Source organism: Lissotriton helveticus, chromosome 3_1, assembly GCF_964261635.1.
Source record: "Lissotriton helveticus chromosome 3_1, aLisHel1.1, whole genome shotgun sequence".
NCBI lineage: Eukaryota > Metazoa > Chordata > Amphibia > Caudata > Salamandridae > Lissotriton > Lissotriton helveticus.
Window position 1 is genome coordinate 304,887,542 of NC_136061.1, and position 23,960 is coordinate 304,911,501.

The 23,960-nt window shown below is 41.8% G+C and overlaps 1 protein-coding gene, 1 non-coding gene and 1 pseudogene across 7 annotated transcripts in view; all 3 read left to right on the plus strand.

Moving 5' to 3' along the window:
• Positions 1 to 23,960, plus strand: part of TEX14 (testis expressed 14, intercellular bridge forming factor) — a 2,253,432-nt gene that overhangs the window by 240,796 nt on the left and 1,988,676 nt on the right. The gene's annotated exons all lie outside the window — the stretch shown is intronic.
• Positions 22,634 to 22,851, plus strand: LOC144825734 (small nucleolar RNA U3). Its single transcript, XR_013609531.1, has one exon. It is a non-coding gene; the product is annotated as a small nucleolar RNA U3 (small nucleolar RNA).
• On the plus strand, positions 23,419 to 23,517 carry LOC144825752 (small nucleolar RNA U3; annotated as a pseudogene).

A 23,960-nucleotide genomic window follows, 5' to 3' on the forward strand; every position in this document is an offset into this window, starting at 1 on the left:
ACTAGCATTAGGCACATATAAAATAAATTGTAATAGTAAGTTCTACTGAACTTTTAGTTTGGTTGTTAAGGGCTTAGTTTGGTTGTTAAGGGCCTAGCACAGCCCTTTCTCCAATCTTTGTAAGTTTCGTTTTTCACTAGGGTAGGTAGGTGAAACACCACACCATACATACTCACTATGTCTTTAATTGTGGATCCCAGTGGGTCCCAACCCTCTAGATACAGTTGTCTTAAATTCCAGGAAATAAGGACCCTGTGTGCCTCTAGGAGACTAAAGACGGGTAGCAACCCTCACGCGAAGCAACTCTAAGAACTGCTTCTGCAGGATGACCTCCAGAATCCTGATAGGTCCGAATGGCAGGACAAAGTCGGTGGGGATGCTCCAGAAGATGGGCTAGGAAGGAGTTCCCCCTATTGACCTTAATTCTGAGCTTGACCAGGAGGAGTCTGATGTCTCCCCACTGGTGAACTCTGATCCCCCAGGGAATAGTACAAATGGTACAGAGGGAGTCCCTAGACGTAGGTCCCCCTTTATTCCCCCTGGGAGGTTGCAGAGTACAGGGGAGGTCTAGATCCTCCTCTGTCAATTCCAATACCTCACAAACTTCCATAGGGACCTCATTTTCTAGCAAGAGGTAGGACTCCATATAGAGGGAGTACCAACTACTCAAATAGCAGTGGCTCTTGCTAAGGAGCCCCTGGAAGTCCAGAGGTCTAGGAAGAATTTTGGACTAAAATCCCATGGGGGCAGTACTAGTGTACCTAGAGTTAGGGACATTTCCTTTGATACTAGGAACCTGAGTAGGATAGTTTCTCCTTACCAGGAGGGGGATGATATCCATAAATATATCACTGCCTTGGAAAGGGCTTGTAACGTTCAGAAGGTCCCCCAAGGGCAGCGGGCAGCTACCCTGTGGCTTTCCTTTGCTAACAAAGGTATAGACAAATTCATTACTGTTAGAGAGAGGGATGCAGATAACTGCTCAGTGTTGAAAAGTGCCCTCATAGATGGGTTTGGTTTAACCACTGAACAGTACAAGGTTAAGTTTAGTGATACGCAGAAGACACACACCCAAGACTGGGTTGATTTTATAGACAATGCTATTAAGGCTCTGGAAGGCTAGCTTTATGCAATCCAGGTGCATGACTGAGGAATTGTATAATTGGTTGATGAGGGAGCGCATCCTTAATAATTGTCAAAATCAGCAACTGCACCAGTACCTGGTAGACTCTAATCTGACCTCTCCCCAAGAATTGGGAAAGAAGGCAGACAACTGGGTCAGAGCCAGAGTTAAGCAGAAAGCTCATGGTGGTGGTGACAAGAAGAAGCAAGATTCTTCTATAGATGAATAGAAGGGTGGGGAGAAGGGTAAAGATAAAATGTGCCTTCACAAGGTCCCCAAAAGCCTACCTCTATGGGTGGGTCCCAATCCTCCTCTTCCTCTGTAAAGAAACCTTGGAGTTACCTGTGTACGGAGAAAGGCCATAGGCTACGGGATGCCAAATGTCCTAAGGCCAACACCAAGGAAGCTACTACTACTGCCACTAGGACAACAACCCCCACTCCCCAGCAGCAGTCCAAGTAGTAGTTCATCCCCCAAGAGATTAGTAGGGTTAACCTGGGTTCCGAATCAGGTTCTGGCCTAGTCAGAATACCCACTCAGACTGTCCTTGTCTGTGACAGTGGCATGGACCTGATCACTTTACCTGTAAGTCCCACTAACTTGGGCAAGTGCACACAACAGCCTTTGATTAGTGGTCAAGAAGATGTGGCCCCTGAACAAATCATAAGTGGTCAACATTTACCAAGTTACCACCGCCAACAATGTCAGGACTGATCAGTCCTTGGCAGTTGGGGAGGGGTAACTGGCCCTAAAAGAGTTGTGGTTTTCCCTGACCTACCTGTAGACTGTCTGTTGGGCAATGATTTGATAACTTCAGCCTGGTCTGAAATGGAGTTCAGGACACATGCAGAGATTATGGGAATCTCTGCTAGTGCATTGCTGTCAACACGGCTCAGGCCAAACAGTAAGGCACTGAGGGAGCACTAGATCCTAGAAAAATGGACCAGCTGGCTCCTAGGAGAAGGAGGAGGAAGGGTAAGGAATTATCCTCCTCCCAAACTCCCAGTGATAGGCAATCTCATGAGGGATATGACCTCAGTTCCTGTGAAGAACCTGCCCCAGAGGAACTTGGGCCTGACCTGGAAGAGTTCTTGTGAATAGGGGGCCCTTCTAGGGCAGACTTGAGTTTAGAGCAGAATTCCTGCCCTGCTGGAGCAGGGAATGTCAGTAGGTCCCATATGCTCTATTGGGAACATGGGCTTCTGTTCTCTGAGTGTAGAGATCCCAAGCCTCCTGCCACCAGTAGGTTGGTAATACCTCAGACGTTCAGGGGTTTACTTCTAGCCCTAGCACATGACATTCCCCTTGCAGGACATCTTGGACAAAGCAAGCCTTGGGACACGTGTGTCCCTCATTTTCACTGGTCCCATGTCTGAAAACACCAAGGAGCTTTGTCGCTCCTGTGTCACTTGCCAAGCCAGGGGTAAGTCAGGTGGCACTACAAAGGTCCCCTTAATTCCACTTCCAGTGGTTTGGGTTCCCTTTGAGAGGGTAGGGATAGACATTGTTGGTCTCTTAAGCCCTCCAACAGCATCTGGACACAGTTACATCCTAGTGGTGATGGACCATTCCACTAGATATGCAGAGGCTATTCCCCTTAGGGCCACTATAGCTCCTGTAGTGGCTAGGGCCCTTTTGGGACTCTTTTTGCAGAGTGGGGTTTCCTAAGGAGGTCTTGAAAGACAAAGGTACAAACTTCATTTCTAATTATATTACTTTCATGTGGAAAGAGTGGACTGTAAACTACACGTTTACCACACTTTACCATCCACAGTGAAATGGGTTTGTTGAACGGTTCAACAAGACCCTCAAGGGTATGAGCATGGAACTCCCAGAAAAGCTTAGGTGAAAATGGGATGTCTTATTGACTTCCCTTCTCTCTGCTACAGAGAGTTTTTTCAGAAGGGGTGGACTACAGCCCATTTGAACTTATGTTTGGACATACAGTTAGGGGTCCACTGTCTGGTTAAGGAGGCCTGGGAGCAGCCTCTCGAACCTCCTAAATGAGATATTGTGAACTATGTCCTTGGCCTGTACTCACGTATGGCTTAGTACATGAAGAAGGCCAGCAAAAACCTTGAGGCCAGCCAGGAGCTTCAGAAAGCTTGGCATGACCGAAAGGCTGCACTGACTGTTTACCAGCCAGGCCAGAAAGTGTGGGTGTTGGAGGTTGTGGCCCCCGCAGCTCTCCAAGACGAGTAGAGTGCCCCCCACACCATTCTTGAGAAAAAAGGTGAGGTCACCTACTTGGTTGACCTAGGTACTCCTAGCTGTCCCCACAGGGTACTCCATGTGAGCTGCCTAAAGTCTTTTGTTGACAGGGCTGACATGAGCTTTCTCATGGCCACTGATAAAGGACAGGAGGAAGAGACCTTGTTGATGTGTTGGGTAATGGAGTAGCCTTGGCAGGCAGCCTCACTGACCAGCTACAAGCTGATTGCAGGAAAGTCATCACTTCATCCTTTGTTTTATCTAACTCTCATTCAAACCACCTGATGTACCCATGATGCTGACACAGGTGACTGTCTGCCTGCAAATATTAAAAACTACAGGCAGCCTGACCATATCAGAGATTGCATCAGGGCTGAGGTCCATAAGATGCTGGATCTGGGGGTCATTGGGCATTCAGATAGCCCTTTGGCTAATCCAGTAGTCCTTGTGCCAAAACCTCACACCTAAGATGGTAAGGGAGAGATGGGTTTTTTGTAGACTCCAGAGGCCTCACTGCAGTCACTAGGACTGGTGCCCATTCAATTCCCAATACAGCTAACTGATACTCTGGCCTCAGCCAAGTATCTTAGTACATTTGACCTGACTGCTGGCTACTGACAAATCAGACTCTCTGAGGATGCCAAGCCAAAAACAGCATTTCAACCCCTGGTGGCCATTATCAATTTATTGTAATGCTGTTTGGCTTGAAGAATGCACCTGCCACATTTCAGAAGTTGGTGAACAAAGTTCTCACATGTCTGGAAGCCTATAGTCCAGCATATCTAGATGATATTGCTGTCTTTAGCTCCACCTGGGAGGATCACCTGATCCACCTCATGAATGTTCTGGAGGCCCTGCAAAAAGAAGGCCTCACTATTGTGTTGTATACTTGGGTCACCTGGTAGCTGGAGGCCAAGTTTAACCAGTGAAGAGCAAAATCCAGACCGTAATGGACTGGGTTGCTTCCACTACCTAGACTCAGGGCAGAGCTTTCTTGGGCCTTGCTGGGTACTACGGGTACTACTTGCCCCAGTACTCTGGTCGGACCATTTCTTAGCGGATTTCACGTTAGTGCATCAGCCAGTGACCGCCCGCATTCCGCAGCGGCTAGCTGCTCGTAGCTCTAGAGCCTTCCATAAAGTCACCCCGGCCATGCTCACCCAGGCTTTAGAAACCCATCCTTGTGTTATCACGGGTAGTTTGGAGGACGATGTGGTGTGTTTTCAGAACTGGCTCACTGCACGTTTGGAAGCCTTGGCATCACCTCGCCAGGCTAGATCTGAACTGACAAGAGCATCAGCCCCGTGGTTCTCTGCTGCCTTGGCGGCTAAGAGAAGGCATTGCAAGAGGCTGGAGACAATTTGGAGGAGGCACTATGATACTTCTGCTAAGCAGTTCTACAGATTAGCAGTGAAAGAATATCATAGGGAGATCGTATTAGAGAAAAAATCCTTTTAAGCTAAAAGGATCGAGGAAGCAGATAGTTCCTGCAAAGAGATCTTTAAGATTGTTAAAGAATTCACATCTCCCTCCTGCTGCACTCCTGCGTCTGCTTTCTCGGAACCTTGGATCATGGAGCTTGCAGCTTTTTTTACTAATAAAATCCGCACCATCCAGTCAGCTTTGCAAGGAACCCAGAACATCTTGAGCACGGGTTCAGCGATCGACGGCCCTTCTAACCCCTGGTTATGCCCAACGGCAATGCATACGGATTCTTTGGGCCCTACCCTGCATTGTTTCCCTCCTTTAGAGCCTCAGACCTCGCTTGATCTTTTATCTGGCCTGAAATCTGGCTCTCCACTGGACCCTTGTCCTGCCAAGTGTCTTGCGACCCTGGCACCTGCCCTTAACCCGATCATCAACCCTCTCATTAATGCATCTCTCAAATCGGGCAAAGTCCCCTCCTTGTGGAAACAGGCCCTAGTTCTTCCCCTCATTAAAAAACCGAATGCAGACGCCAAACTGCATTCGAACTACAGGCCAATCTCGCTGTTTCCTGCCCTGGCCAAAGTTACTGAAAAGTATGTTCACACCACCCTTACCAACTTTTTAGAGGGTAACTCCCTTTTACACCAGTCACAGTCTGGATTTAGATCTAACCTGAGCACCGAAACTGCTCTACTTGAGGTAACCGAGGCTGTGAAGGAGACCCTCGACAGGGGTGGAAAGGCCCTGCTTATCATGCTCGATTTGTCGGCGGCCTTCGACACCGTTCCCCACGACCTCCTCCTAACTAGACTCTGGGAGATTGGGCTGCGGGGAACGGTGTTCGCATGGTTTCAGTCTTTTTTGGCCGACCGGAGACAAACGATCTGGGCTCCCCCTTTCTCCGCCCTGATGCCGAAGCTTAAGATAGGGGTCCCGCAGGGCTCCATACTCAGTCCCTCCCTCTTTAATATCTTCCTTACACCTCTGGCGGCACGGGTGGAGGAGCTAGGGGCCCAGATCATATCCTATGCGGATGATACACAACTCCTGTTCACTTGTGACAGGGGTTGTGACTTCGATGGAGCAGTCATTCGGAAGTGCTTGGAGTTTGTGTTTGAATGGCTCGGAAAAAGTGGCCTCAAATGCAACTCCGACAAATCCGAAATATTGTTCTTTGGCTGTCCTGCAGACCCAAGATGGAAGCAATGGTGGCCTTCGGCCATGTCTCCCCCTGCCAGCGATTCGGTCACAGCTAAGAATTTGGGTATGATGGTTGATAACACTCTTTCCTTCAAAGCCCAGGTTGCTGGCTTGACTGGGAAGTGCTTTGCCATCTTAAGGATGTTGCGTAAGTTTTTGCCTTATCTATCTCTTGAGCATAAGAAGATCACGGTGCAAGCACTAATAGGCTCGCGCCTAGACTACGCTAACATCCTTTACTTAGGTCTGCCTGAATATCTGCTGACTCGTCTGCAGATAGTTCAAAACTCTGCAGCCAGGGCAATCTTCGGTCTAACTAGAAGAGCCAGGGCCAGCAATCTCCTTGTCTCTCTGCATTGGCTGCCGATTCGTAAGCGCATCTCTTTCAAGACCTTAATTACAGCTTTTAGGGCGCTTCACAACTTCGGCGCTGAATATCTTCAGAGAAGGGTCAATTTCTATCTCCCATCTAGACCTTTGAGATCTGCTGCCCAGGCGAAGGCTATCGTCCCAACAGTGAAGCGTGCTCGCTGTGGAGGTCGTTCCTTCAGTTACCTTGCACCCCGTCTCTGGAACACTCTGCCCCTGACGTTGCGGACGTGCACCAATCTCTCTGTTTTTAGGAAGGGACTTAAAACTTATCTTTTTGCCCTGTAATGCTGTTATGGTTAATTCTGGTGCCGTTATGGCTTTGTGTTAGTTGCTGGTATTTGGTGTGATGATCTTTAGCGCCGGGACGCTCTTTGGAGCAGCTGAGCGCTCTACAAAACAAACAGTAACATAACATAACATAACATAACAGGTTTGTTAAGGGATATGGGTCCATAGTGACTCATTTTAATGATATCAACCCCAAAAGGATGACTAAGAAAGTTCAGTTGACAGTAAAAAAAAAAAGTCCAGTACTTGTATAGCGCATGAATCACCCCCCGAAGGGGTCTCAAGGTGCTGGAGGCCGTTGGAAAGATTAAGGGAGCTATTGCCCAGAGTCGCATGGTGCTGGGCAGACCCCTGCCGCCGGAGCCGGGGATCGAACCGTGATCCCCAGCGTCAGTCATCCTGGCAGTGGCACCACACCTCTCCCCACAGTGAGCTGTCAGAAGGCATTTGATGACCTGAAGCAAGCCATGTGTTCCGCTCCCATTCTGCAAAGTCCTGATTACTCCAAAGCCTTCATTGTCCAGACAGATGCTTCTGAGAGAGGGGTAGGAAGTGTTCTATCACAATGTAATGCAGAGGGCCAGGACCAACCAGTTGCTTTTATAAGCAGAAGTTTGCCCCCTAGGGAGAAACGTTCCTCAGCTATTAGGAGGGAGGCCTTTTCTGTGGTGTAGACCTTGAAAAGTTGGGGCCATACCTTTTTGGTACTCACTTCATTGTTCAGACAGACCATAAGCCCCTTTTATGACGTAAATAGATGAAGGGTGAAAATCCCAAACCTTTGAGGTGGTCCATTCCCCTACAGAGGATGGACTTTTCTGTGGAACATAGATCTGTAAGTAACCATGTAAAAACAGACGTACTCTCTAGATATTTCCACTTAAAAAATGAAGACTCAACTGGGCATGGTTAGTCTCACCTCGTTTCGTTTTGGGGGTTTGTGTAGGAAAGTAGGATCTGCTTTCATAGTTATGCCCACTTTTTGCTGGTGTTGTTCTGTTTTGTGACTAGTCTGACTGGGGTCCTGCTAATCAGGACCTCAGTCACTGTGCTTTCTTCCTACATTTGACAGTGGTAAGTACGTTGGTACCTTCTCAATTGGCTACTGATGTACCCATGTGAGTCCCTTGTATATGGTACTATATTACCCAGGGCTTAGGTACACCAGGGCCCTCTCATGGGCTGCAGCATGTACTATGCCACCCATGAGAGACCTCTCAAACTGTGACTACAGGCCTTCCATTGCAGCCTGTGTGAGTTGGTGCTAGCACCACTTACGACAGATGTAACTTTACGTATATCTTAGGTCACTGCACTTAAAACCTATAAGTCACTGGTAAGGCAGGCCTTTCAATCCTGAAGGAAGGGTGCTAGGTTAGAAGTGTGAGAGTGCCTTGCATGAGCACGGCATCCCCTATAAACCTCTGAGTCACTTCTCCAGGCTTTGAAAGTGCACTCCGCCATTTTCATACATATAGTGGCCATGCATCTATATGCAATGGCTAACTATATATTGGATGTGCCGAACCTTGGCATGTTTGGTATCAAACATGTTGGAATCATACCACAATACCATACCGGTGTTGGAGGTATGATTCCATGCACCGTGGGGCTCCTCCAGGAAGCCCCTCCAGGAAGCCCCCGGTACTCCTGGTCTGCCAACAAACTACTGCCACTACCGCCCCCAGACACAATTCTGCCCTCCTGCTGCGGAGCTTACCATGAGCAAGTAAGGTAGAACAGTAGGTTTCCTGTTACAGGGAGGTGTGACCACCTCCCAGACAGGACTTAGGGTATTGGGCTAGGGTGGGAGTGATTGCCACCGCCACCAGACTGCTTTGAAGAGCACATTTGGTGCCCTCCTTGCTTACTCCAGTTTCAGCCAGTTCAGGGATCCCCTGGCTTCCGCTCTGGCGCGCAACTTGACAAAGGACATGGGAGTATCCTCCCCTCTGTCCAGCCCCTCGTCTGGGAGGGATCCTTGAATCGTTCCAACCCTTTCCCTATGTTACTTAAGGGCTTACCTGTGGGTGGCACTTCAGATTTGTCCTGGTTTAAGATTCAACTCTGAAGCCACTTCAGCTTTGATCGTCTGGGCACCTTGTACTTCGCCTGGAACTGCACCAAGGAAGACTTCTGCTGTTCTACAAGTCTTCTTCGTTGTCTGTGCCTATGCTTAATCCAGGTTCTTCTCCAGGCCTGTAGGCATCAAAGGCACCTCAATGAATCTCCCTTGGAGTGAAGGAGTCACTCACCTGTATCTCCAGGCACCTCAACGAAGCTGACCGGTCTGCTGCTTCCGACGTCCCAACGGACTCCGAAAGGCTCGGCAGCACCGGTGGTGGTTCTGCAACTCCCCCGAGGCCTGACCTGTCCTCTCAGCACGTTTGAGGCCTGTATCCCTCCTCGGAACCGCTGGAACAGAACCCCTGTGCACCGTGTAGACTTGCCGTTGCCAAGTCTGGTTGGCTATGTACTCCAGAGATCTTCGAGCTACAAGAAGTTCCAGCCTCCAGCATTTCTTCCTGCCAAGATCTTCATCCCACTGCACCCTCTGCACCGTGATCCTACATCTTTAGCAAGCTGCTCGAGGTCCTCTTGCGACTCCTGTGCCTTCGCCTATGGCTCCTCTTGAGGGTCTTCATTAGCTTCAGTGGGCTCCACTGCTTGCTCGGGGCCTGCTCTGACTCTCCTGCAATTGGTGAGTCCCTTGGACCTTGCTGGTTGCAATGTTGCTCCTTTATCGTTTACCACGCCTGTAGCGGCTGCCAAGGCTTGTTGGTGCTCCAGCCGGACATTGACCCCCTGGTTCTTGTCTTCCGACATGGGACAGCTTGTGAACGGCTCCTGGTCTTCCACAGCATCACCTGGTCCTCACAGCTGCAGCGACAAGGTCATTGTCATCACTCCTGCATCTTCCGTCATCAGTGGTCATTGCTCTTCCATGTTTCCTGGTCACCTCCGCGTGGCATAGACTCTGTCCCCTCTGCTTGCAGGTACTTCTCTTCAAGAATCAATTTGTGGATTCCACAGCACTCTTCCAACTTCTTTGCCAGCTGCATCTTTCCTGAAGTCCTCCATTGTGGTCTACAGCGGTTCCGACGTCACATCACACCCCTGGTGTAGGTATCTTGGTTCCTGGGGTATCCACGGGTGGGGTGACTCTCCAACCTACTGACTTCCAATGGGTTTCTTCAGGGTCCACTGGGAAGGGTCTTTCTGCTTGAAAACTGCAACTGCGACTTTCACATTGACTTGCATTGAGTACGCCGCTGTGTTTCTACTCTGCACACTGCCTCCATGGGGTTCCGGGGTACTTACCTCTGGTGGTTCCTTGGGTCCCCAACTCTTCTGAGTCTCCTGGACCAAGAACCGACTTCGGTCGCAGTTCTCATTCCACTTCTTAGAATATGGTTTGGTCTCTCCCTGGAGACCACTGTGTATTTGTGCTTACTTACCTGTTTACAATTGAAGAATTGTGTGCAGTGTGTTGATATTTCCAGGTAGGAAATATACCAATGTGTTATTGAGTGTGTATATTATTAATCTCTGTTTTTAGAACTACACTGTGTGGTTATTTTTCGTTTAACGTGCTCTATATGATTAGTTCTAGTAAAACAAGCTGCTTAACACTCCTTCCAGACAAGCCTGAAGGCTGCTCTCCGCAGATACCACTTAGAGACCTTTCTATGGTTATCTAAAACCACTTAAAACATCACAAGTGTTTTCTGGATTATTGCAAGGTGCTTCACTTAACTAAGTGTGCACCATATACTAAGACAGCATCCTACAACGCCTTCTTGGGCATTTGCTAAGGGCCTGGAAAAGCTGCATTCGTTGTAACCGGGTGCTAAGACGAGCTGTTGTTCATGGATCACTGACATAACCTCGACAGACCAAATATCGAGTGGACAAAATATCGATGACAAATTATCGACAACAAAATTATCGATTGCCTATACTTAAACAACAAACCACAAAAATATCGAAACCACAATATCGACTAAAAAAAACAACGACTACAACAATATCGACTAACAACAATATCGACTTCTAAAACATCGATAATCACATATTTAAATGAAAAACAGTCAAAATATCGAATACAAAAATATAGATAGCAAATTGATCGATTTTTTAAAATATCGACATTACTATTTCCTTGAATAAATCACTTTATTATTTAAAATAGAGTCATACTAATCATAATTATTCAAATATTGTTTATATAAATTTATAAAATATATTATATATTTTCCTAACATTTATAACACACAATTAATACAAACATACATTTTATAATACATAAACAATGTTTTGAACGACTAAACATTTCTTACTTCAAATTATATATATTTCTCCACTTTACAACAATAAAAATAACATTACCTATACTAAATAAGGCCTTACACATTACAAAAACGTTAATTGGCGTCACCCATATAAGGAAAGCAATTAGCATAACAGATGAAAAAATTCAAATCCACAAATAAAAACAGACTATCAATTTAAACAACCAATCCTATTTCTGAAACAAGTAGACTAATACTATATAAACAAGATTACAACAAACTAAAAATGCAGGCTACATCTCCTAACTAAAGGAAGACGAAACTCTGCAGGATTTCTGAAAGAAAACTGATTGACTGCAACATAAAGACAGCTACACCTATCTAAAGTAAGTACTACTACATTATTAGCCATCCAAAATGTAACTCTCAAACCTCACACCTATGTTTAAAAGCCAAATACCTAAAATATGTATTTTTGTTTACTACTTATCCTACAGACAAAAAGAAAATACAGAAGACCTACACAACACCTGGACATCAAAAGTTTAACATAAATAAGTAAGTATATAATTGAAATGTAAATTAGACATTTAATAGATAGGTAACTAAATAGAAAGTAGCTAAAACACCTCTATCACAATATCATAAATAGTAATAAAATATTTGTGCACATTTTCTCTACTTCCACAGGTACAAAAAGATATACACATAAAATAACAGTTTAAAGAACATCAACACCTGAAAAGAACTACTTGAATTCATCAAAAGAATTACAGGTAAATTAAAAATTTATTAAACTGTATTATTAGAATACAACATTATTTTTTCTAAAATTGTAATGACATTCTCTTTTAATTACCTCTTAGAAATACAATACTATCATGACTGAAGGAGCTAAATTCATTTATTCACAAAAAGGGAAAATGCTTCTTTGTTACATGGGATATGTCTACACTCAAGAGAAACAAAAAGATTTGAAAGTGTTTTGGAAGTGTACGAAATATTATGCCAACAAATGTTATGGTAGAGCTATAACTCAGGAAACTACTGTTACTTATACTAAAGAACATAATCACCCACCCAATGTAACAGAAATAGAAATTAGACAAATGCTAGATTCCCTTAAAGAAGCTAGTACTAGAACAGATCAACCAACAACTGCTATTCTGAAACACCATTTAAGTGTACTTCCCCAACATGCTTCTAGCCAATTACCATCTATCGAATCCCTTAAAAGAACTGTAGCTAGACAAAAAAGAGCAACATGCACTACTCCTCCCACACCAAAAACTTTTGAAGAAGTGCAAATTCCCCCTGAACTCTCTGTAACTCACAATAAAGATAATTTTATACTCTATGACAACAAATCTAAAGATAAAAGAATTATAGTGTTTGCCACAGCAAACAACATGACTAAGCTTACCCAATGCCAAACTTGGATGATGGACGGTACTTTTTCTGTATGCCCCAAACCTTTTTATCAATTATACACCATCCATGGTCATTTCCAAAATGCAAATATTCCATTCCTTTATGCCCTTCTACCAAACAAACAGCAAGCTACCTATCAAGAAATACTAACTGAAGTCATTCAACATACTAACAACTATTTTCCACAAAAAATTATCATTGACTTTGAAAAAGCAATGATAAACAGCATCCTTAAAACATACCCACACACAGCAATACAAGGTTGTTATTACCATTTTAATCAATGTATCTGGCGACATCTACAAAAATCAACCTTGAGTATCCAATACGCCACTGATAGCACATTTGCTTATCAAATAAAAAAACTCATCGCCCTAGCCTATGTTCCACTAACAGATGTAACTGAGCACTATAACTTATTAATAGACAGCCCCTACTATAAAAGAAACGAAGAAAGACTAAGCCCTATGCTTGACTACTTCGAAGACACATGGGTAGGAAGGCTACACAGATCAGGCCATAGAAGACAACCCAAATACCAAATAGCTTGGTGGAATGTCTACCTTAGCACACTAAATAAGGAAGCTAAAACAAACAATGCAGTTGAAGGATGGCACAATGCCTTCCAAGCAACTACAGGCAGAGGAACGCCTACCCTTCACAAATTAATACAATCCTTACAAAAAGAACAGAGGTACCAGGAGCTCCGAATGGAGCAATCAGTAACTTTGATCGGGCCTAAACTCACCAAAGAAAGTAAAAAAATGTATAACACACTCCAAAGTCAAGTTACCCTCTATCCAACTAGCAAAGGACTAGAATATCTATCAATGATTGCCAAAACTATTCTTTAAAACATTACATAACTATACACATTAAATTAAGCTTTTTTTCTCTAAAATCCTTGATTTTAACATGTAACAATTTGCAATTAAATTATCAAATACATAATATTAACATATATAAAATGTATTTAGATAATGTATTTACAAAATGTTACATACAACGTAATTAAAGCAAAATTTAAAACAGTTTTCCCACCCATAAAATTATTAGAAAATACTAACATTTCTGTTGCAGCTTCAAACGTAATCCAATTCCAAACAATCCATACGACACCATTGCAAAAACCCATACAATCCATGGAAGCCCAAACAAAAATGCTAAAATACAAGCAAATCCATAGCGACTCCTTTCCAATGTAATAGACACGAGATACGATAGAAAACCCGAAAAAAATAATGTTGAAAAAAAAACGCTCCAGGATAACTTGAAATCCCTAAAAATTGTGTTTAAAAATACGAGTATATAATACTCGTCACACAACTCTGATCGAAAAAGAAGGACCTCCTCAAAAACAGTAAAACGCGACGATAACCTGGAAAAAATAAAATACATACCCACCCACACAAAAACACCCATACATATATAAATACACATATTTGTACACCAAACATATTATCTTAGTAACATTTAAACATATTACCTCACCTCACACACCTACAACAAAAACGCGGTAAAAATCAAATATCCTACACTCTACCTAACACCGAACACACAATCTTCTCTTAATAACCCTATCTACATAAACCTAAACACACCACACATACACTAACAATAACTTCATTAACTTGTAAAATACAATTAAAACAAACTTACCCTCTCTAACGCGAAGCAGCATCCAACCGCGATCTGTTGAAGCACCAAATAAGCCTTTGTAACATTACGCGGTTAAAAAGTAGTCCCTGTATACAGCAAAATCCTCTTTAATTTATATATTCCAACACTTAAAAAAATATACTGAGTATTATATTAAGTGTAAATAATTATTTAATTAGTAGAAAATTATTTCTTAAATATACATTCCTTTCAAATAATTATTCAACTGTTATATGATACTTGAAATAATATTTGATGATTTATATATACATTTTGAAAATAATCTATATGTAAAAAAATTGCATCTATAACTTTGTTACAAATATTTTGTTTATAAAAATAGCTATTAGTTGAAACATTATGTATGTATATAAAAATGTTTTTTTGTGTTTATCTTTGTAAAAATTAATATTATAAATATTTTCAATATTCATAATATTAATTTGAAAAATATGATTTCTTTGTAAAAAAACAAAAATGTAACTGTTATAAAAGAAATGTACATATTTATCTATGACAATATATTCAATGTGTATGTGAATAAAATAATTGTTATTAAATGAAAAGTACATATTACCAATTTGTTTCTTTACCTATTTAAATTACAATATATGTTAATAAACATAAAATAATGTTAATATCATTTATGTGTGAAAAACATATATATGCACTTCATATATATTTTTGGATAATAAAAACTGTTTAGTTAAAAATTTCTATTGAAATAAAAAATAAATCTCTACTTACAATTTATTTATTAAATGTTAATAAACTGTTTTTCATTTATTGCATTTAACCCTGTGTATGTTTCCTTCTTTATTATTGTATATAAATATAAATTGCATATGAAATATTCTATATAAAAATGCATTTTAAAATTTAATCTTTGTAAAAGTGTATTAATCTTTTAAGTACTACAATAACAATAATTATAATTAAAACAACATTTTTCTGTGTACTGTAAAAACTTTATTATAGTATCCTACCAATAATAATTTTTTATATAAAAAAAGTTTTCTTATTTCCACTGCACTAATTATAAACTTACAAAACCATACTACACATTAAAACCATACAAATTACAATTCCCATTTCACCAATTGTAAAGTCATGGAAGGTGCTGGACACTGAACCCATACTAATTACTATTTCCACTCCAATGGGTGCAACAGTAGGGAAAGTCAATACTTCATATATTAATAAATAAATAACAAAATATTATCAATATAATTTTGTTAACAAATGATTAACTATTTAATTTAACCTAATAATTATTATATCCAAATTACTAAATAACTATCTTTATTTCTATTACTTACCTATTAATACTAATTTACAACTAATTACCAATAATTATTTAGATAATAAAAAATTTAATGTAATTTTTTTTCTATTAAATACAATAAAATAAAAGATGTATTACGTTTGAACACATACTTTTACAACGCATACCTTTACAACAAATTTTTTACAACGCAAATAGCATTACAGCGCATTTATTTACAACAAATGTTTTTACAAAGCAAATACCTTTACAACGCATAGCATTACAACATAAGTATTTATAATTATATAATATATTATTTAATGTAAATTAATAGAAAATAATTTAATAAAATGAAATAAAATGTAATTAATTTAATGAAAATTTAAATTGACCTTATTTTTACCCTTTACCCCTCTACCCTAAAACCCCAAACTGACCCTGAACCCTAAAAACACCCCTTTACCCACAAACTGAAAACTGACCCTGAACCCAAAAAATACCCCTTTACCCACAAAATGAAAACTGACCCTGAACTCTAAAAATACCCCTTTACCCAAAAACTAAAAACTGACCCAGAACTCTAAAAATACCCCTTTACCCACAAAATGAAAACTGACCCTGAACCCTAAAAATACCCCTTTATCAAGAAACTGAAAACTGACCCTCAACCCTAAAAATACCCCTTTACCCACAAACTGAAAACTGACCCTGAACCCTAAAAATACCCCTTTACCCACAAAATGAAAACTGACCCTGAACTCTAAAAATACCCCATTACCTAAAAACTTATCCATAACCCTAAAAATACCCCTTTACCCACAAACTGAAAACTGACCCAGAACCCTAAAAATACCCCTTTATCAAAAAACTGAAAACTGACCCTCAACCCTAAAAATACCCCTTTACCCACAAACTGAAAACTGACCCTGAACCCTAAAAATACCCCTTTAGCAAGAAACTGAAAACTGACCCTCAACCCAAAAAATACCCCTTTACCCACAAACTGAAAACTGACCTTGAACCCTAAAAATACCCCTTTACCCAAAAACTGAAAACTGACCCTGAGCCCTAAAAATCCCCCTTTACCCACAAACTGAAAACTGACCCTGAACCCTATAAATACCCCTTTACCCACAAACTAAAAACTGACCATGAACCCTAAAAATACCCCTTTAGCGAAAAACTAAAAACTGACCCTCACCCCTTAAAATACCCCTTTACTCACAAACTGAAAACTGACCCTGAACCATAAAAATACCCCTTTACCCACAAACTGAAAACTGACCCTGAACCCTAAAAATACCCCTTTACCCAAAAACAGAAAACTGACCCTGAACCCTAAAAATGCCCCTTTACCCACAAACTGAAAACTGACGCTGAACCCTAAAAATACCCCTTTACCCACAAACTGAAAACTGACCCTGAACCCTAAAAATACCCCTTTAGCCAACAATCCAAAGCTATAAGATTTTAAATATAATTATATACCTACCAACACTTACGTTGTAATGGTATGCGTAGTAAAAATACCTGCAAACTAAAAACATTTGATCTAAATACATGCGTTGCTATGGTTTTAGCGTTGTAAAAGTTTAATTGTAAAGGTATTGCATTTTAAACGTTGTGTGCTAAACTTTGTATACCTTAAGTAAAAAATATTTTTTCCTTATTTATTATTATATTACTTCCCACTCTATTCCCATATAAACAGACAACCCACTACAGAAAAGTAAATAATTAATGTAACATAATTAGCTAATAATCAATTAAATAAAATAATTTACCAATTATATTTTAATTAATGAACAATAATTTTTAAATTAACATTAAATTAAATATTACTACCAATTAATAATTTTACATATTTAATTGATTATATTTAAATTACTTCCCACCCTATTCCCCTATAAACTCACAACCCCTTACATCACATAATCAATCAATCAATCAGAACATTTGTATAGCGCACTACTCACCCGGAGGGTCTCAAGGCGCTGGGGGGTAGGGGGGGTCCGCTACTGCTCGAACAGCCAGGTCTTGAGCTGCTTCCTGAAGGCGAGGTGGTCCTGGGTCAGGCGGAGGTGGGTCGGGAGGGAGTTCCAAGTCTTGGCGGCCAGGTAGGAGAAGGCCCTTCCTCCTGTGGTGGCTCTTCGGATGCGGGGGACGGCGGCGAGGGCGTGGCTGGTCGATCGAAGCTGGCGCGTGGGAGCGTAGAAGTTGAGGCGGCTGTTGAGGTATCCTGGTCCTTGGTTGTGTAGGGCTTTGTGTGCGTGGGTGAGGAGCCGGAAGGTGATTCTCTTGTTGACCGGGAGCCAGTGCAGGTCTCTCAGGTGTCCGGAGATGTGGCTGCGGCGGGGGATGTCCAGGATGAGTCGTGCTGAGGTGTTCTGGATCCGCTGGAGTCTCTTCTGGAGTTTGGCGGTGGTGCCGGCGTAGAGGGAGTTGCCGTAGTCCAGCTGGCTGGTGACGAGGGCCTGGGTGACCGTCTTCCTGGTTTCGGTGGGGATCCATCGGAAGATCTTGCGTAGCATTCGCAGGATGTTGAAGCACGACGAGGAGACGGCGTTGACTTGTCTGGTCATGGAGAGGGAGGAGTCCAGGATGAAGCCCAGGTTGCGTGCGTGGTCAGTTGGTTTGGGTGCGCTGTGCAGGGCGGGGGGCCACCAGGAGTCGTCCCAGGCGGAGGGTGAGGATCCCAGGATGAGGACTTCCGTCTTGTCCGAGTTCAGTTTCAGGCGGCTGTTCAACATCCATTTGGCTATGTCTGTCATCCCTTCGTGCGGGGTCGTTGGTGAGGGAGAGGATCAGCTGGGTGTCGTCTGCGTAGGAGATGATGTTCAGGTTGTGATGGCGTGCGATGGCTGCGAGGGGGCTCATGTAGACGTTGAAGAGAGTTGGGCTGAGCGAGGAGCCTTGAGGGACGCCGCAGATGACTTCGGTGGCTTCCGATCTGAACGGGGGGAGGCGGACTCTCTGTGTCCTTCCGTACATACATTATTTAAAAAAACATAATTAGCAATTACTCAATACAATTATATTAATTATCAATGTAAATTTATATAAGTTCAATACATTATTTGATTGACAATTATTAAATTATTACTACCAATTAATAATTTAAGCTTTTGTAAATAATTATAATAAAAATACTTCCCACCCTATTCCCCTTTAAACCCACAACCCACTACATGACATAAAATGTATAAATTCACATAATTAGCTATTAATAAATTAAATTATTTACCAATTAAATTTTATATGATTTAAATATATGATTTAAGTAACAATTATTTTAATTTAACTACCAATTAAGGAAATTACATATTTAATTATTTAAAATTTAATTACTTCCCACCCTATTCCCCTATAAACCCACAACCCGCTACATGACATAAAATATTTACTTTTTCATTATTAGCAATTATTCAATTAAATTAAATTAATTACCAATTAAATTATATATAATTAACATTTTTTATTTAATTTACAATTATTTTAATATTAATACCAATTAATTAATTTACATATTTAATTATTTATAATTAATTTACTTCCCACCCTATTCCCCTATAAACCCACAACCCGCTACATAACATACATTTTTTGAATGAGCATAATTAGCAATTAATGTATTTAATTTAATTAATTACCAATTAAATATTATATATTTTTTAAAAAATTAACAATTAATTAAATATTAATACCAATTAATAAATTTACATATTTAATTAATTATATTTAAAATACTTCCCACCCTATTCCCCTAAAAACCCACTACCCGCTCCTAGAAATTATTATAGTATTTGAATTATTTATTAAAATTAATAATTATTTTTTAAATTATTTCTATATAAATAAATAAATAAATAACATATATTTTAACAATAAATGTATTTATAAAACATAAAAACAGTGTACATTTAACTATTAGATATTATTTATATCCATATTATTTGTCGATATCATGACAGTCGATATCATGACTGTCGATAACACAACTTTCGATATTTTTTAACTACTAAAAATGTCGATATTTTTTACTGACGATATTACATACTCGATATTTTATCTATCGATATTTTTTAACATACATAACAATCGATAATAAAAACTTCGATATTACTTACCTCGATATTAATGCCATTTCGATATTCTGGAGTCGATATTATGTCCATTCGAAATAAAAAACTCGATATTTAGACTGCACACCGTTGTTCATGTCAACGCTTTTTTGGACCGCAAGGCATTCAGGGTTCATCTCAAAGTAAAACTTTCTCTTATATTCCGTAGCAACTGGATACCCAGTGACCCTAAATTGTGGTAGTCTTCTAGCCTGCCGCAAGAAGCCATGTGGACCGTTTCTGGCCCCCTTCCTTAATTTTTGCTCTTGCCTTCAATTTCAACCTAGCATGGCTTTAGTTAGCGGCTTAGAACATAGCAGCAGGTTTTAAGACAATATCTTATCTGCTGAGAGCTTAGCCAGGTGGGGGTAAAGAATGCTGCTGTGATGTCCTCCTGTGCCATTGGGACAGATTGGCATAGCGTTATAAAAAGTTTCGTCTTGATATGTAATGAAGGAAGAAGTTGGAAATAGTGTTTGTAGGTGTCACAAAGTTGTTGCAGAAAATTCCTGATCTGAACAGGAAGGGAATGGACAGAGTTGCGTTTGTGGAACAGCTAACTGCTATAAATGGATGCTCCTTTGTTCATTTGAGGAAGGACTGGAAGACGGAAACAAACACTGAAAGTTTCCGTTCCTATTCTGATCAATATTAGGATCAAAACTGTCCTGACAAGTACTGATTCCCCAGTGAACAAAATCCTCTGTACAGGAAACATAAACCGTATTTTGGATACTTCGATAGTGCAGAGATGCCTAAAGGTTTGTAGGGCCTGGAAAAGCTGCATACGTTGTAACCGGGTGCTAAGACGAGGTGTTGTTCATGTCAACGCTTTCTTAGACCGCCAGCCATTCAGGGTTCATCTCAAAGTAAAACTTTCTGTTATATTCCGTAGCAACTGGATAGCCAGTGGGGTGATTAGCGTGCTCTACAAATACTTATTGATTGTTTTTCCGGGAGGTCTTTCACGACGCGTGACCCCTGGTCGAATGCCATTGTCTTGTTAGGCTCGTAGATGTGAACTGGGGAAGAGTTCCTTTGTTCAGGGAGACTAAAGACATTGCCATACATATGGTCTGTGGTCCAACATTTTAAAATGTAAAGGTAGTTGGTTGCTCCACCTTTTGTTTCCACGCTTTCAACCATGCCTGGTCGCTTCTCATGCACTAGCAATCAGTGTGACTCTTTCGGCAGATTGACTGTTCATAATCTGGACCAAATATTCTGATTGAAAACGGTCTTCCTGCACAGTCTTGTGGAACCTGCAGTTTTGTGACGAGTTTTCCCAATTTTCCCTCTTTTAAAGCACGGCAGTAACAAAAATGAGTGCAAATAGCACTTTGCCTCTGAACATGTAAATCGCTATCAGATAGGAAGTGGAACATCTCGCAAAGATATTTTGGGATGAAGCTTCCAGAAAAATCCCTGTCTTGGCTCGGACATTAAAATCAAGGCAGTGAACAAGAATAGTTCCTTGACCTCCTACAGTTTTAGCACAGTATGATGTGAAATAAGAGCTCGGGTACGGCTTTGCTTCGACAGAATAAGTGCTCTGGTGATTCAGTCTGATCTGTAGTAAAACAAACTGGGGCAGAATTACAAGCTCCTGTGTCGTTTTTGCGCCGCAGTTGCGTCACGTTTTGTGACTCAGCAGCAGCGTAAAAATGCGGCCCATTTACAACGTGACGCATGTAGGGAGATGCAGCACGTTGTAAAGCCCTGCGTCACATTATACCTGCGTCAGGTATAATGTATGCAGGGTGGGCTTTCCAACTCAAAAAAGCCTCCTAGAAGTGACGCAGTGAAATCTACAAGATTTCACTGTGCCACTTCTAGGATGCCACTGTGTCACATTCTTACTGCTTGAAGCAGGCTTAAGGAGTGACGCAGCACAATGAGGATAGGCCTCTCCCTGCATTGCTGGAGTTGCGTCGTGCTTGCGACACAACTCCAGCAATGCGCGACTTTTGCGTGAACAGATGCGTCAGAATTTTTGACGCATCTGTCAATCCTTGCGCCATGGTGCGCCATATTGTAAATACGGTGCATCCATAGTGGCGCAAGGGTTTCTCAAAGCGCCTCAGGGAAAGTGACACATCTTCACAGATGCGTTACTTTCTCGTAAATCTGTCCCACTCTTCGCGCAGTTTGACTATGCATTGCCATCTTGAAATGGTAATAGTGCTCATTTAGTGCAGTGCAGAAAACTGTGGAAGTAATGCTAGATTGTCTTTGCTGTGAGTTTACCAACTGGTTCTCTTAATTTTTCAATAAGTAAAAATGTGTTTGTTGCTGTGAGCCCAAGCACGAAACAAAACTATATGGCTACGCTTTGTTTACCTGTTTGAACTTTAACTTTAACACATTAGTCCTCTGTCTGTTTCGGGAACAGTGAGCAAGGAATCCGTGGGCCTCATTTATGAGGCCTTGCGTCAGTTTTGCGCTTCCGATGCGTCACTTTTTGTGACGCATCGGCGGCGTAAAACATGCCTCCTGTTGCGCACTATTTACAAAGTGACGCATCTAAGCAGATGCGTCACTTTGTAAACCCCTGCGCTACAGTATACCTGCGTCAGGTATAATGTATGCAGAGGGGGCGTTCCCCCGCAAAAAGCCTCGTAATAGTGACGCAGTGAAATCTTTGAGATTTCACTGCGTCACTTTTAGGACGCTGTTGCGTCAAAATCTTGCGCCTGCCTCACAGCAGGCGTAAGACTGACGCAATCCCTTTCACATGGGGTTTTCCCCATATGAAAGGACGCATTGCTGTAGTTGCGTCACTTTTGTGACACACCCCAGCAATGCGTGACTTTTGTGCTTACAGATACGTCAGAAATACTGACGTATCTGTAACTCCTTGCGACATGATGCGTCATACTGTAAATATGACACATCATTGGTGTCGCAAGGAGGACGCAGTGAAAAGTGACGCATCGCTGTTTTCACGCAGCGATGCGTCACTTTTTATAAATGAGGCCCCGTGTGTGTAAAGAAAAGGCAGGCTGAATGTGATTGGTTGCGGATTTCGATTATGCAGATTTTTAAAGCAGTGAGTCACCCAGGGTCTACTGAGAATGCTTTATTGTGAAGAAAGCGTCTGCCTGTGCACCTTTAGATTGTAATTTTGTGGCGTTATACAGCCATATGTTTTTGTTGGAGTTGATGATGCCAAACCTTTTCTTACTGTACGTAAGAAGGGGTTTTACTTTCTCTGTCCGTGTGAGCAGCAGTCGTTTGTATTAAGACTATACTTTCAGGGATCATTTCTATAGTGCTTAACTGAGGAAATGTGTTGGAAAGTGTCTGGTCTTCGCTAACCACGAGGAAGAGTTGAAGTGTTTCTTTCTGAGCGCGAAACGAGTGGACAGTGTTGCATTCATGCAGCTGCTGTTTGCTATTGATGACCGTTCCTCTCTCCCTTGCAGGAGAGCTGGAGGAAAGAAACACAAACTGAGTGGTTAGCTCCATATTGCAGTGTAAGAAAGTTGATTGAGTCAATTCTGTAATTCGTTTTGAAATTGCTGACAGTGGCTATAGATGGGGATTGTGCATGTGGGATGAAAACGTTTGAGCTTTCCTGCACTTGTTTATCCAGCAGGTTTTTTTTTCGAAAAGGATGTCTTCTCTTTAATTTGGTACGTTCGATTACATGCGCCCAAAGAGGACTCTTCAAATGGACCCTGAACAAATGTTATCAAACCTTTCCTGTTTGAACTTTCACACTGTAGTCCTCTGTCTGTTTCGGGAACAGTGAGCAGGGAATCCGTGTGTGTAAAGAAAAGGCAGGCTGAATGTGATTGGTTGCTGATTTCGATTATGCAGATTTTTAAAGCAGTGAGTCACCCAGGATCTACTGAGAATGCGTTATTGCGAAGAAAGCGTCTACCTGTGCACCTTTAGATTGTTATTTTGTGGTGTTTTAAAGCCATATGTTTTTGTTGGAGTTAATGATGCCGAACCTTTTCTTACTGTACGTAAAAAGGGGTTTTACTTTCTCTGTCCGTGTGAGCAGCAGTCGTTTGTGTTAAGACTATACTTTCAGGGATCATTTCTATAGTTCTTAACTGAGGAAATGTGTTCGAAAGTGTCTGGTCTTCGCTAACCACGAGGAAGAGTTGAAGGGGCAGATTTATGTCGGACTTGCGCCACGTTTACGCCGCCGATGCGTCACGCAACGGCACGGAAACGTGGCGCATCCCTGCGACCTATTTACATTGTGACGCATCTAGGCAGATGCGTCACGTTGTAAAGCCCTGCGCCACATGAAACCTGCGTCAGGTTTCATGTGGGCGTTCTGTCGCAGGATGGGCGTTCCCTCATAGGAAAGCCCCGTAAAACTGACGCAGTGTAGATTTCACAGAGTCAGTTTTACGACGTTGCTGGGTCAAATCCTTACGCCTGCTTGAAGCAGGCGTAAGGAGTGACGCACCACGTTATGTATGGGTGGCCTCTGTACATTGCAGGAGTTGCGTCGCACTTGCGACGCTACTCCAGCAATGCGCCGCCCATACACCACAAGATGCGTCACGCATCTGCCCTTCCTTGCACCATGGGTGCGCCGCATTGTA